At 37.3% G+C, this 13660-nt stretch overlaps 1 protein-coding gene across 4 annotated transcripts in view; it reads left to right on the forward strand.

Moving 5' to 3' along the window:
* Window positions 1-13660, forward strand: part of cyth1b (cytohesin 1b) — a 91679-nt gene that overhangs the window by 43099 nt on the left and 34920 nt on the right. The window contains exon 1 of one of the 4 annotated variants that reach the window (XM_051667070.1): window positions 2520-2828. The exons of the other annotated variants lie outside the window; for them this stretch is intronic. The gene's annotated coding sequence lies outside the window, so the exon portion shown is untranslated. Of the gene's footprint in view, window positions 1-2519; window positions 2829-13660 lie in introns of those variants that run through there. 4 annotated transcript variants of the gene reach the window in all.

Genomic DNA, 13660 nt, shown 5'->3' on the forward strand with positions numbered 1-13660 from the left:
ACATTTTTGTTAACAACCAGATGTGTTCTTTGCAATAAACAGTCGCTTTATGATGGTGCTGATTGGTCTTTATTGTTTCATTGCACCCTCTTGTGGACGTAGGAGACAACATCGATCTTGTAGATTTGTTTCCCCTACCTGAAATAATGTCTTTAAAATTTGAATATAATTAGAATTTTGGTAATATTTCTGTACCAACAAAGCCAATTTCTGCCTGTTAGGGAAAGTTCATCTCTTTAAATTGCCTAATTTTGTTTCTTTTTCTTCTGGAACTATTTGGCCAAAAAACTAATTTGAATGGTTGGTACAATATTGCTCAAGTGAGAAACTGTTTTGCGAACTGTTATCGAGTAAATAATTTAATGTATTTTTCTTTTGGCAAATTAGTATAAACTACTGTTACTTCAAGACAGAAAACTACAGCTGGACTACACAAAAACCTGCTATAGCTTGATTATAACGGCGCATGTAAGCGTACTGATTGGTGGTAACAAGAAAACTCTCACTTAAATGAATAGTTCCCCCTGAAATTATAATTTTTTTCATTAGACAATTTACTTATAAGTCAGCTCTTCTTAAGCCGGGCGATAGCTTTGAGCGGGGTACATGCCGAAAACTTCTTCCCCTCCGCCGTAGCTCTCAAATTAATTATGATGCCTATGGCTCATGTTGGACGTTGGTGACATCAAAAGTCATTCGTTCTCGTTTAACATGTGACCAAACTTCAGTGGTCAAACCTGACGCAATGTGTTTAACAGTGTCATATTTTATTTGATAGCTACAGTGTACAAACATGGTCACTAGAACTGTCACTGAATGAAAAAGAGCTTCAAAAAAATAGAAAAATTCTGTTTGTATTACACAGGGTATAATACAGCCTACGATTTTCAGCCATTTAAGGGTGAATTGCCTAAATAATGGTAGAAAGATCCAAAAAATAGATAGGAAGGTTTCTGGAAAGAAAATTAGTTTAATTAATGGGGATTTAAGCTTTCAAAAATAGATCAATCACAAACAAGTTCAGTGTAGTGTAGTGTAGTGTTAACTGGATAAAATGTTAATTATGTCTGTAATGACATTTATTCAGAGATTATTGAAATGGGCAGATGAGACCAATCCTCTTTCGTGTCCATACCCTCCTTACCCCAGATATCCAGGTCAGCAGTAGCTTTACTTGGTCCAACCATAAATCAGGTCCTCTAGATAAAGCAAGGCCCATCTCAGCTCTCTTTTAGGCAATGGAGCTGTGCAACTGATGTCTGGTGCAACTACAAGCACTTTTTGGCTGCATTCAGGTCATGTCTAGATAAGCTGTATTTTTGGACAAGGTACCAAGGCTTATGTCTGGCTGGGATTGCACGTTATTAGCGCTTTGAGCTATGAAAACAGGTTGTCAGAGGTTTACAATAGAAAACAGGGCAAACGAGACTGATTGTGCTTTGTTTGCATTTGTATTTGGGAGCCACATTAAATTTTACCTACTGTGGAGTGAGAACCGGACAGGATAGGACTGGAAACATGTCCATGAGGGAGAGGCATATTTGCTCTCTGTCTCTTCATTGTGGATGGAATAATAAGAATGAGACAAAAGCAAATCAGAGGAAGAAAGAATTGGAGGCCTCTGTGTACACTTTCTCTTTTTCTGGTTTATAATGCTCTCTTTCAGTTACTTTCTCTGCATGTTTATGAATTTCACAAATTTGCTTTCGAGGCAACAATTTATAGATATTACTTGTTACATTTTGGTTAGTGGTTTGTTTTAAATACCTAACACTGTCTATTAAACTTCTGCAAGTAAACAGACTCCAGTCAAACTTTTTGTAGATAGTTGTTTTTGTAAACATTATAGGCTACTTTTGAAGAAATTCAAGGTTTGAAAATCTCTTACATTAATAGAAAGCAGGGTCAGAAATTAAGGGGGTCTCAGGGCAAAATTTCCATCGAAAGTACAAAAATGCCACCAAAATTCAAAATGTGCGGTCAAAAAAAAAATAAAAAAATAAAACAATCCAGGTGGCAAATATATTCTATCTTGCATCTATTTTAATACTGAGTTTTGATTAGTCTTCTTTCTTGCATCTATTAAACCATTTATTGATAGTTTCAAACTGCAAAGATGGTGTTCCAATATATGTTGATTTCTGTGCTCAGCCTACAGAAAAAAAGACGTGTGCATAACATTGGTATTTAATTGCGCAGAACCAAAGACTAAATTCTAAACTTACCTAAAACTTTAAAACTATGCCTTTGCTGCCTTGCAAGCACTGATAGGCTATTGGTATCAATTTTCCTTTTACCATTCCACGTTTTATTTTTGTAAAAACATATTACGAATTATAAAATAACACTGGGGCAAAATTCTATACAGTCACAAGGTGGAGCTCTTGAGTGTGCTGAAATTAGTATGTGCTCTGGGGGAGGAGACATGAGGAGAGGGTTACAGAGAGAGATAAAGAGAAAGAACATGAGGAAGAGAGGAGGGGGTCAATTCCAGATACAGCAGAGTTTGAGAGGAGAGCAGAGCAGTGGAGATATCGCTCAGCTGTGTAAAGGCTGGACTTTCAACCTGTCCTCAAACTGTAATACGCATCTTCCTGTTCTCTGTTGGTCTGGGTAACTGGCTGTTTCATCCTTCTGTAGCATCACTTCTGCTCTACACATGGAGCGCTGGACATTACTGCAAGATCCTTGGAGTTAGGTTCTGATGCAAGTTCTGTGCACCAATAGCTCATTAGGGTTTCTTTATCTGGCTAAATGGATCAAAAGCACTGGGAAACTGGAATTGTGAAGGTATAGAGCTCACTGCTATGACATTCAGCGGTCAACAGGTAGATGGTCAAATATTTTGGATTATTATACTTGTTGAAGGCTTGTGCATGCTTTTATTTGTGACTTTTAAAGCTGAAGTATGCGTTATATAAGTTAGTCATTCGTAGGTTAAAAAGTGTTAACACTGTGGCTTTGTGGTGGTATCCATTACTCTGTTTGTGTAAGCATCCTGACAAGCCTGAAATGGCAACATTGGCTCAACCAATGGCTTGAGATTCTATCTGTTTGGGAGACCAATGTTAGACTTGAGAGATTGTTCTAGGGAGACCTGTTTGAAAACAATGTTTTTGCAATTGTAGTGCACAAATTACACACTTCATCTTTAAAGACATGCCATTTGTTTTTCATTTGTAATTGATTGTAATTGACAAATTCACAAACACAATAGCCGCTTTTTCACTATAAGGCCAGTGCGAGCCAGGGCTATCAACTGGCCAGGTGGTGCCAATAGCCTCGGACCTTGAGCCGCAAGACCAAAATTGATTCCCACCATCAGGCCAATAGCCCCTCAGCGTTGCCCTAAAGACTGCCCTTAACACACCGCCCTGGTGCCAACATCACACACCCTGGCCATTTCACAAGCAAGAGGAAAGCTCAAGCTGAGGTATCATGTTATCTATTTATCTAGAATATTGAGTTTATATTGTTTGTAAGCATTAGCTAGCTAGCAAGATAAGTTAGCGTTGACAGCTCACTGACTGTAGCTGCTATGGTGTCCTGAGTGGTCTCTCCACTAACAGCGGGACGAAGTTCCTGCACACCGTCCATGATCTCGAACTACGAAAAGTTATTTCTTTGACCACTGCTTTGTCCATTGTGCGTTTGAACAGATTTGTACTGTACCCGCAATTAATTAATTTTTCCTGAACTTGTACCATTGTGCGCTGGATACACAATCTGGCAACTTTGGCAAAACACTTCCTTTGATATTGAACCCACCTCAATCCCCAGTTGGCCTTGTTTGGCCCAAGGGTAATCGGCGGGCCAAAGGCCATTGGCCATTGGCTCCGAGAAAGCCCAGAGGAGGCACGATGAAGCCCTGGAAGTGACAGTGGGAATGCAAGAAAAACTAAGTGTACCTGGGCCTTAAGTATGACATAAGGAAACTTGTGATAGCAACATAACCCTTTTCACCCTGTTCCTCACACAGTGCTATCTTATGACATCTAAGCACTTTTACTATAGTACAAGACTTGTAAGGCAACACATTTTAACGTTTGCACTACATAACCATCTACATTTATAAGCTTGTTCAAGTTTGATCAAATTGTGCAGTAGCTCAACTGATAGTGCATTACACTTGTGCTGCAAAGGACTGTGGTACAAGTCCTGGAGAGCACATGTTGAAAGTGTCATAGATGCACCACAAAATGACGTTTCATCAGCAGTTGTTTTCTTTTTTTACACTATCGGTAAGGTTAACGTTTCAGGTTTAGGGTAGGGAGTTAGGATTTGTTGATTTAAAACTCAGTAGAGGTTTAAACTTAACCTGATCTGCTTGGGAGAAAATGTAACGCAGTTTAGTGCCACTCAGTGAACGTTTCACCTCTGAAGGAGCCACGTGATATAATTTTGCAAAAATGTTGCCAAAGTCTTGTAATTTTCATGAGGTCAGGCTCCTATTCTCACAAAAGAGCTGTTTCCACAGAGGAAGACATTTTAAATTATCATTAAACTCCAAAACAAAAGTCAGTTGGTTGATACGTGCACACATGCAACTGTTGGAGTGATTATGGCCTGCCAAATCCTCTGACAGTCACATGGTTGTGCTGTGAAAGAACTGCAGGGTGATGCTCTGCTGAGAGTGAGCCCAGAGAGGTGCCAGAGCTGGATCACATTACCCATTACTGCTTGCCCCAGTTTAATATCTCGTTTTGGAATTAAATGGGGCATTTTGAAGCTGTGATTATACAGTGATTCCATTCCATTTAGTTATTTTGTGGCTTTAAATATGTGAGAAGTTCTAATATATACTTTACTTTGTGACCCTTGCTAGTAAATTGCCAATTATTTGCTGCTGTGCCTTTAAGACTTCTATGTTAATGCCTTTTTTGCAAGTTACAGTACAGTTTCAGTATGTATATATAGTGCATAAAAATATTTTCTTTCAAATATTAGATTTCTCCCCTTTGAGATTTGATATAACCCTTTTAAATCGTGTCATGCATTTTTACCCGCAACATCATAGGGGTAGATCCGTACCAAGATACAAAATGCCTTTAATGGATAAGGCACAATTTCACGGTACCCTTCCATTTAGACATAGCCTAATTATGTAAAGAGGTCTTTGGCCATACACACACACACACACTTACAAGCAATAAAGCCCACAAGAGACACCCCACCTCCCCTTCACTCCCAGAAGACTACAGCCACATGGCAGACGCTTGACACCGATTTAGAGCAGCTTTCCCCCAAAGATTTACAGTATATGCTCATATCGATGTCAAAGGCAAACGTGTGTGTCTCAGTGGTAGTGAAACCTGCTCGCAAGGTTTGTCCAACATTTGACTTGGAAATGAAATGGTACCTTTCTCGTGGTGGAAGGCACTGTAGTTTGTATAAAGAGCCTCTGACTACCTTAATACCATGGACCAACATGGAACCTTCTGATCAGCTGAAGTTTCAGAAGTTGTGTAAATGTTGGATAACTCAAGTGCTGGCATGTTTCACATTCTTGCAAAAAAGCTGCAATGTAGGGATAGGCATTTTTGAGTAATTTTGTTGTCGAGTACTCTAACCCACAAAAAACGAGTAATCGATTACTTGTAAATTATTGTTTTATTCAAAAATGTTACCAAGAACTATTTTAAAATAAGCTTACTTCAACAAACTATGGTTTTCTTTTGGGAGAAATATATATATATATATATATATATATATATATATATATATATATATATATATATATATATATATATTTTACAATATTCTTTAATAATAAAAAAATATATATATATATATATATATATATATATATATATATATATATATATATATATATATATATATATATAATAAAAATAACAGTAAAAAACATTTGCACTTACTTGGAGCTTACATAGAAACCAATACTGATGGCATTAGGGTAATGCACATATATAAACTCTGAGTCTACATAAATGGCTATCACATTTTTATCATTTCACATGTTATTATTCAGAAAAACGTTGTTGGCTTTTTATAAAAATGTGCTTTGCTCGTGTTCAGATATTTAACACACATACCGGTTGTAACAGTTATGAAGGTAAGGAGGAAGCTGGGACTGGCTTGACAAACACATAGACTTTTAATGACACTTTGCAGTGTATAAAGAAACAAAAACACGCACTGCTTTTCAGCCTGCTGCATCAAATCATAAAGACAGTCAAACATGCGGACAAGCTTCATATCTCTCTCTCTTGTCTGCTGCTGTCTCTTCTCCTTAAATACTCCCGCCTCCCCTCGCTGGAACGTGAGTTCAGTGTGGAGCGCAGGTAGAAGTCATTCGCCAATTATCTTCCCAGCCTCTGCCCAGATGCCGCTCGGCTCTGCCCCGCTCACCACACCGGTCTAATAAGCTTCCGAGTTTCTCGTACTGCTTCGCATTTCCTTTCCACCATAAAAACAGATCCTTGTCCGTTGGTATGCATGACTCCAACAAGAACTGAATACCAATAGAGTATAACTCTATTAAAAATATTGCCACATTATATAGTTACCAGTTTTCTATAAGAATTATATTATTATAATTGGGAGGGGGGGGGGATATGGGATATGCCCCACCCAAACTTGCTGTTTCAATAGGAAATTCATCAACACTGGACATAAAACTCAAATTCAAACCAATATCATGGGGACTTTAAGTCACTTTGAAACCCAGATAATGTGTGAAATTCTGTATTATTTTTTTGTGAATTGTGATCTTTCTGTGTTATGTGAATTGTTATCTTTGCTTTTAAATGATAACTTGATACAAAGAATATTTCAGATGAGACTCAATCTGGCTTGGTGACACATATGCAGTTTGTTTGGCCTTAATACCAAGAGTCATTCAAGAAATGGTTTTCTTCATTCATATGATTCAGCCTGTGGAATTTTGCAATTAAAAAAACTAGTCCTTTATTGACATTTGCTAACATATCTGTCATTAAAGACTAGATCCCGACCGATATGGGATTTTGAGACTGATACCGATTTTAGAGGGGAAAAATTCACCGATTACCGATATGGTGGCCGATATAGTTTTTGAGCTGGAATGGAAACAGATCTTTTCTATGTGGATTGTGCACTGATTTTGCACTGATATGACTATGCAAAGGTACTCAGAAGGCTGCTTTCTTAAATATTTTTATCAAAGAATATTTGACATTATTATTATATATTGTCAACAAATTCTAGAAATGAACACTGAGAAATAATAGCTAGATAAACAATAAATAGCTAGATAAACATCAGTACTGTATGTTCAGTATCAGTCAGTTGCTGACCATTTAAATAAAGAATAAATTAAAATGATAGCTAAATAAAAATCAGTACTGTATGTTCAGTATCAGTCAGTTGCTGACCATTTAAATAAAGAATAAATTAAAATGATAGCTAAATAAAAATCAGTACTGTATGTTCAGTATCAGTCAGTTGCTGACCATTTAAATAAAGAATAAATTAAAATGATAGCTAAATAAAAATCAGTACTGTATGTTCAGTATCAGTCAGTTGCTGACCATTTAAATAAAGAATAAATAAAAATACAATAAATAGCTAAACATGAGTACTGTATGTTCAGTATCAGTCAGTTGCTGACCATTTATATAAAGAATAAATAAAAATACAATAAATAGCTAAATAAACATCAGTAGTACTGTTTAGTATCAAATGCTGACTATTTTAATACTGCCAGTCAATTAGGGGCAGGTTATAAAACAAGAAGCATTTACACCTGCCGAGTCAAGAGATAAACAGCGGCAGCAGTGTTACACCATATTCTGCTATTCAAGTTCAGGGGAAACTTTCAACATTGGAAAACCAGACTTTTAAATATTACATTTTGTAAATGCAACGGTTGAAGGGTGTACCAAACTGTGAATCCTGAACAAAACAGTTTGGTGAATACATGTTTACACATTAGCTTCCACTCAGCTGACAAGCAATGGAAGTAGCTACGTGGTTAGCTAGTTAGCTATAAGCTCTTTGTCACGGAGAGCAAAAGATGAACTTTATTTACTTTCCAGCATTGCGTCTTACCAACTAGGTAACAACGTGCGTGAATTCAACACTCAACAGATACAATCCACCACTGCACCTTTGTCTGTTGAGCTGCAAAAAGATGCTTTGACAAACTATAGCTGGCTAACATAGCAAATAGATGTGATAAACATGAGTGACATGGTTGTCAGGGACAGGGTTAATGTTATATTAGTTATATTGAAAAGGGAAAATGATGGGGTCATTGTTTATTAACTTTCGAGTATGTATTTCACAAACTAGTTAGCAACTTACTGTGAAGACACCACTTAACACCGCACTGCTTAACTCCGCACTGTCTGCAGAACCACCGTCACTAGATAATAAATCGGTCGGGCACTAGTAAAGACCAAATAAAATGGCCTAAGGATAGTGGTTTTCTTTTCTGTATTTATTATTGAAACATTTGGTGGGGAAATATCGAAAAGACAGTCCTTTTTTTATTTTTAAATGGCCAATAGAGCTGTTCAGGTTGTAGTCACAAACCTGGAAAAAGAATTAGAGCCATTGGTTCCCTCTGAATTTTCCTTTGGGTTTTTATAATGACAGTGTTTGATTTAGGAGTAAAATAAGTTCTGTGGTTAATATTACTTTAATACTTAGACGTTTTGTTCTACAACATAAATTACACACAGTCATACCCCAAATGTGAATTTTGAAGCCACCGTGTTTGTGTTTTGCTAACAAGTTGCTACTTCGGTTTTCGTCAGGCACGTTCATTTACATGCTTGTGGTATTTGTAGTATTGTCTAGCAACATATTAGCAACATAAATATTTTTAAACATGGTGGCTTCAAAATTCACGTTTGAGGAAAGTTTTGTTTTGAACAAAACATCCAAGTATTTTCAAGTCATTTTTACCACAGACCTTATTTTAATCATTAATTGAACAACCCCATAGGAATGGCGATTTACCCTTTTGGGTTTGCCTACAAATTGATGTCACGGCTGTGCAGCTCTATAGGCCATAGTCTGTAGTAATGTTAGCCAAGAAACATGATTTGCCACTTGCTAGTTGGTGGTAGTAGGAGGAAGGGAAGTCTCATTTTAGAGAGCATTTGATTGGACAAAAATCTACAGAGTGAGTCATCAATCCACAAAACTCCAATTTTGATTTCAGGTATTTAATAGTACTTCAGTCTACTTTTCTAAGAATGTAAATCAATATCCAAACAAATGAATCCCATACATTATAGGCAAGATGCTTATTAGGCTCATGGAATTCTGCAGTTGGCTATGGTTTGAAACTGGCCTATAATGGAGTTACAGTCCACGTGATTGATGTTTTTGATTGTAACATCTTATCTCTCTCTCTCTGAAATTATCCTAAGTAATGGAGATCCATAAATGCAGCTGCCCACACTCACTTCCCTACCTGAGTGACCTTTTCCTCATATGTGATTTTTGATTCAGGAACACATGTACTGCGTGTAAACTCCAGTGGTGTAACTAATGGAGTTCTGCTGGATGTTGCACTTCCAATTTATGTGAAATGTTCCTTGGGGGATGGGCTGGTTTTTGGACAGGATTTCTGCTCACAGCCTGCCTGTCAAACATCCCAGCAGGAGTTCAGGAGGGAAATACATGCAGTGCGTTGCCATGGCGATGAATACACACTTAGAAACATGGTTATCCATGTGATTGGTAAAGATGAATTCAGATCGGTGGAACAGTTTTAGTATCAAAGTATACTTCGGTCTGTGTACAGTCAAACGCTTGCCTTTCAAAGTATACTTCATTTGACTGTGCACACATACACATGTGGTTGATTCATGCATGCTACGACTGCTATGAGATACTGGACTATTTTTCCTCAGGAGTTTAGACTCATAAAGATGTCTTTTTATTTTTCGGACTTCAGTTATACAAATGCAGTTATCTCTTGACCTCCTCACACACGTGCTCTTGACTTGCACATCCACTGTTGTTGTTTCTACCTAAGTCTCCTGTGGTTTAGCGGTGATTACATCTTCTAGCGCTTCTTCGTGAATGCAAAGGCTCAAATTTGAGTGTTGCCACCTTGTGGACTCACTAGTTAGTGCAAATAATTCCAGGCGCATGCGCATGCTGTGCGTTCAATAGGGATGTAACGGTTCTCTGTAAAAAAACGAACCGTACGGTTAGCCACCCACGGTTCAGTAAGCATTTGCACTGCGGTTCATCTCAAGTTTAATGACGCATCTGGATCATACAGTTTTGCATCAGATCATAAAGCAACAGATAGACATGCGCAGTTATAACCTTCGCTAATGCACCTGTATCACTCTGTAGACATGCTCTGCCTGTTTCACGTTGGTCAACTTTCTACAGAGAGAAGCTGTACTATTAACTCTAAGTATGTTAAATCAATTGATGACATCACAGTTCTGCACGTGTTAGTGTGAAGTTGAAAATGGCAAGCTGAGAAAACAAGCCACAAGATAGAGAAGCCTCTGCATCATTCAAATCTCCTGTTTGCAGTCAGTCACAACAGTGATGGTCATAAAACCTTTACAAAACAGGCACTGTTTGCAGACATTGCTTGACGTGAGTGCTGTATACTGGTAATACATCGATGTTTATTTACGCTGATATTACCCTAGGATAGATAGCGCGTGGCACACACAGAGCCGCAGGTGAGCCCGAAACTACACACAGACACACTCCTTTTCATCTTTAAGGAACTCAGTGCTAGTCCGGACAGATATATAACAATAACTAAAACGCTCAAAGTTATGTTGCCCTACACCATTGATAAAGATGTGGGAATTCCGCGTATGATTAAAACACTCATGTTGCGTTATGACATCCCTTCTAGTATCCATTTTAACAGCAAGGTTATTCCTTCTATAGTAATATACAGCTTCTGAATGTTGAATATATGTTGAGTTGAGTATGAAATGCACTTTATGTTGATCCATGTAGCATAAATGCAGGTATTAAGTAAAATATTGAGTTAGTAATTAGGGGGGAAAAAATTAGTTAAGGACACTAACGAAAATTAACCATGGTTTTATTCAGTAATACTGTAGTAGCCATACAGTAACCATGGTTTTACTATAGTAATATTGTAGTAGCCATGACTAAAGTAACAATGACTGCTGTCACCATTGATTTCTTGGCAGAAATCATAGTTTTGATACAATTAACCATTGTTTTACAACAGTAATACTGTAGATTCCATATAGTAACCATGATTTTACTATAGTATTGTAACCATGACAGTAACCATGTTAATTTTGTGGTTACTATGATTTTACTACATATACCATGGTTAATCTATGGTTACTGTAGTAAAACCATGGTGATTTGTAGTGAGGGCAAATCTCTTGAAGTGTTTGTTACCAAATAGAATATTTTTTACTTTGGCTTTGGCAGTAATATAATTTTTTTCCGAACATAACAAATAACGAACTGTACCAAAACCGTGACCCTAAAACTGTGATACAAACCGAACCGTGATAAATTTGAACTGATACACCTCTAGCGTTCAAAGACACATGGTTAGAAAAATCGGGCTGCATGCGTTCAGTGCTTGAGCACTCTGCTGATGACGAAATCACTCAGCATTCACGTCTAACCGAAGTGTACTTTGGGCTTTAGAGGTTACTTGTAATGCATGTGCTATATCAGTGTTTCTCAACTGGAGGGTCACAACCCAAAAATGGGTTGCTGGTCTGTTCTGATCGGGTAATGGACAGCAGGGAAAATTAATGCTAAATTGAAATGATAAAATGCAACTAAATAATCATTAATGGTGAGGATAATAAATAGTCTTGTGAGAGGAAAAAAAACTTTCAATTTCTTCAAAGGCTCTATGTTGAATCAAACTATATGGTTTTTGGCGCATATTCTGAAGCCAAACCAGTTGAGAACCACGGTGCTGTATTTCGAGGAGGGCGTGTCTTTATAACAATTGTGACCTTCCCATCAGCTAATGGTGCTGTTATGTCAGGGGGTGATGGTTTGTGATCTTATACTATGGTTGCAGCAGGAGATATTCATGGCTACCTCGCTTATTGTGTTAGTGTGAATGGATCAAGGAATCAATTAGTCCTCCAGATCACTACAGGCCAATAGTAGGGTCTCAGTAGGGCTTGAGCAATATCAGACTGCAGTTCAGGCCACGAGGAAGGGCTTTAATAAGGTCACATGAAAGGTGAGGGTCAACATATCATATGACATAGTGTCTTTTTTTGGGGGGGTGGGGGGTGGGGGTCAGCTGATCATATGGCTTTAAAAGGTCAGGGTACAGTTTAAATGTCACACACTTCTTTATGAGTTTCAGTAATTGCAGTAATTGTTTTTTTTTTTTTTTAGCTCTGATGGACTGTAGCCTCAAATGCCCCTTGTTGTTGTAAACCCCCGATCCATTAAAGAGACAAATGACCTCTGTCATGACCACTGCCAGTCATGTTTCAGATACACATTCTGCTATAAGATCGATTTGGAAAAGGTTAACCCAAGCACAATGTCTATGATGAATTTTTAAAAATGTCAATATCATCAATGGCTTTCCTGAGCGGTTTTGTCCATGTAGCAAATACAAATCGTATAAAAAGTTCTCCATTTAGATAATGATTAAAAAGCTAAAATTCACAAAGTCTAAAACACATCCTAGGTTCATACACTACATGGCCAAAAGTATGTGGACACCCAAACAGCATACTCTAGAGCTGAACAATCTAATTGTGATTATTTGGAAAAATATTGCAATTTAAACTGCGATGGAATTATTAGCATTAAAAATAACTTGGTAAGTGTTTTCTTTTGACCAAAATTAAGTTGAGGGCAAACATGCTCTACTGCCAATAGAAATAATGTTCAAGAAAGGATGTTCACATTTGATTAAATAAATAAAAAATACAGTGAAACATAGAGGGGGAAAAAACAGATTCACATCACCTTTACATTGTATCTTTTAACTGTGTACCTTTTTGTCCACTTTGTGATAGGGCATCAGCCCACTTTTTCTTACATTTTTAAAATAAGTTATTATGGAAATATATTTTTGTAACAACAACAAAAAAATATATAATAATAATTATTATTATTATTAAACACTACCACTAATATGTAATAATTTCCTAACTTGCAAAGGGCATTGCTTTGCAGTCTGATTAAACCCTTTAGCCTTCATTTTGGTGGAACAATGAAGGAGGATGTTTTTTTTTTTGTATTGAGTTGACAATGGCCTTTTACTGCTGAGAAATGCTCTCATCCACTCTTCTGTCCACAAAAACCCGGAGTTATTGAGGTTATTTTAGATAGTAACTTTTAATGGCCAAGCATATTTGGAATAACACAATGTGCAGTCAGTGAATCTAGAGCACTGTGAATATAAGGCGTTCAGCTCTTTAGCCTCATGCGTACAGAGAACAGAGCTGAGCACATAGAGTTAGTGCAGCGAGCAGCACATGCAGACTATTTATTTATTTAATTAAATCGCAGCCCTTGCAGTTTGATAATAGCACTGTCAAATTGTGATTTTGATTTTATTTTGATTAATCGTTCAGCCCTACCATAGTCTATATGTGCTTTTTGAACATTTCATTTTAAAACCTTGTCATTAATAGGGATTTGGTGCTGTCTTTGCTGCTATAACAGCTTCCACTCTTCTGGGAAAACT

Source organism: Myxocyprinus asiaticus, chromosome 32, assembly GCF_019703515.2.
Source record: "Myxocyprinus asiaticus isolate MX2 ecotype Aquarium Trade chromosome 32, UBuf_Myxa_2, whole genome shotgun sequence".
NCBI classification, from domain to species: domain Eukaryota; kingdom Metazoa; phylum Chordata; class Actinopteri; order Cypriniformes; family Catostomidae; genus Myxocyprinus; species Myxocyprinus asiaticus.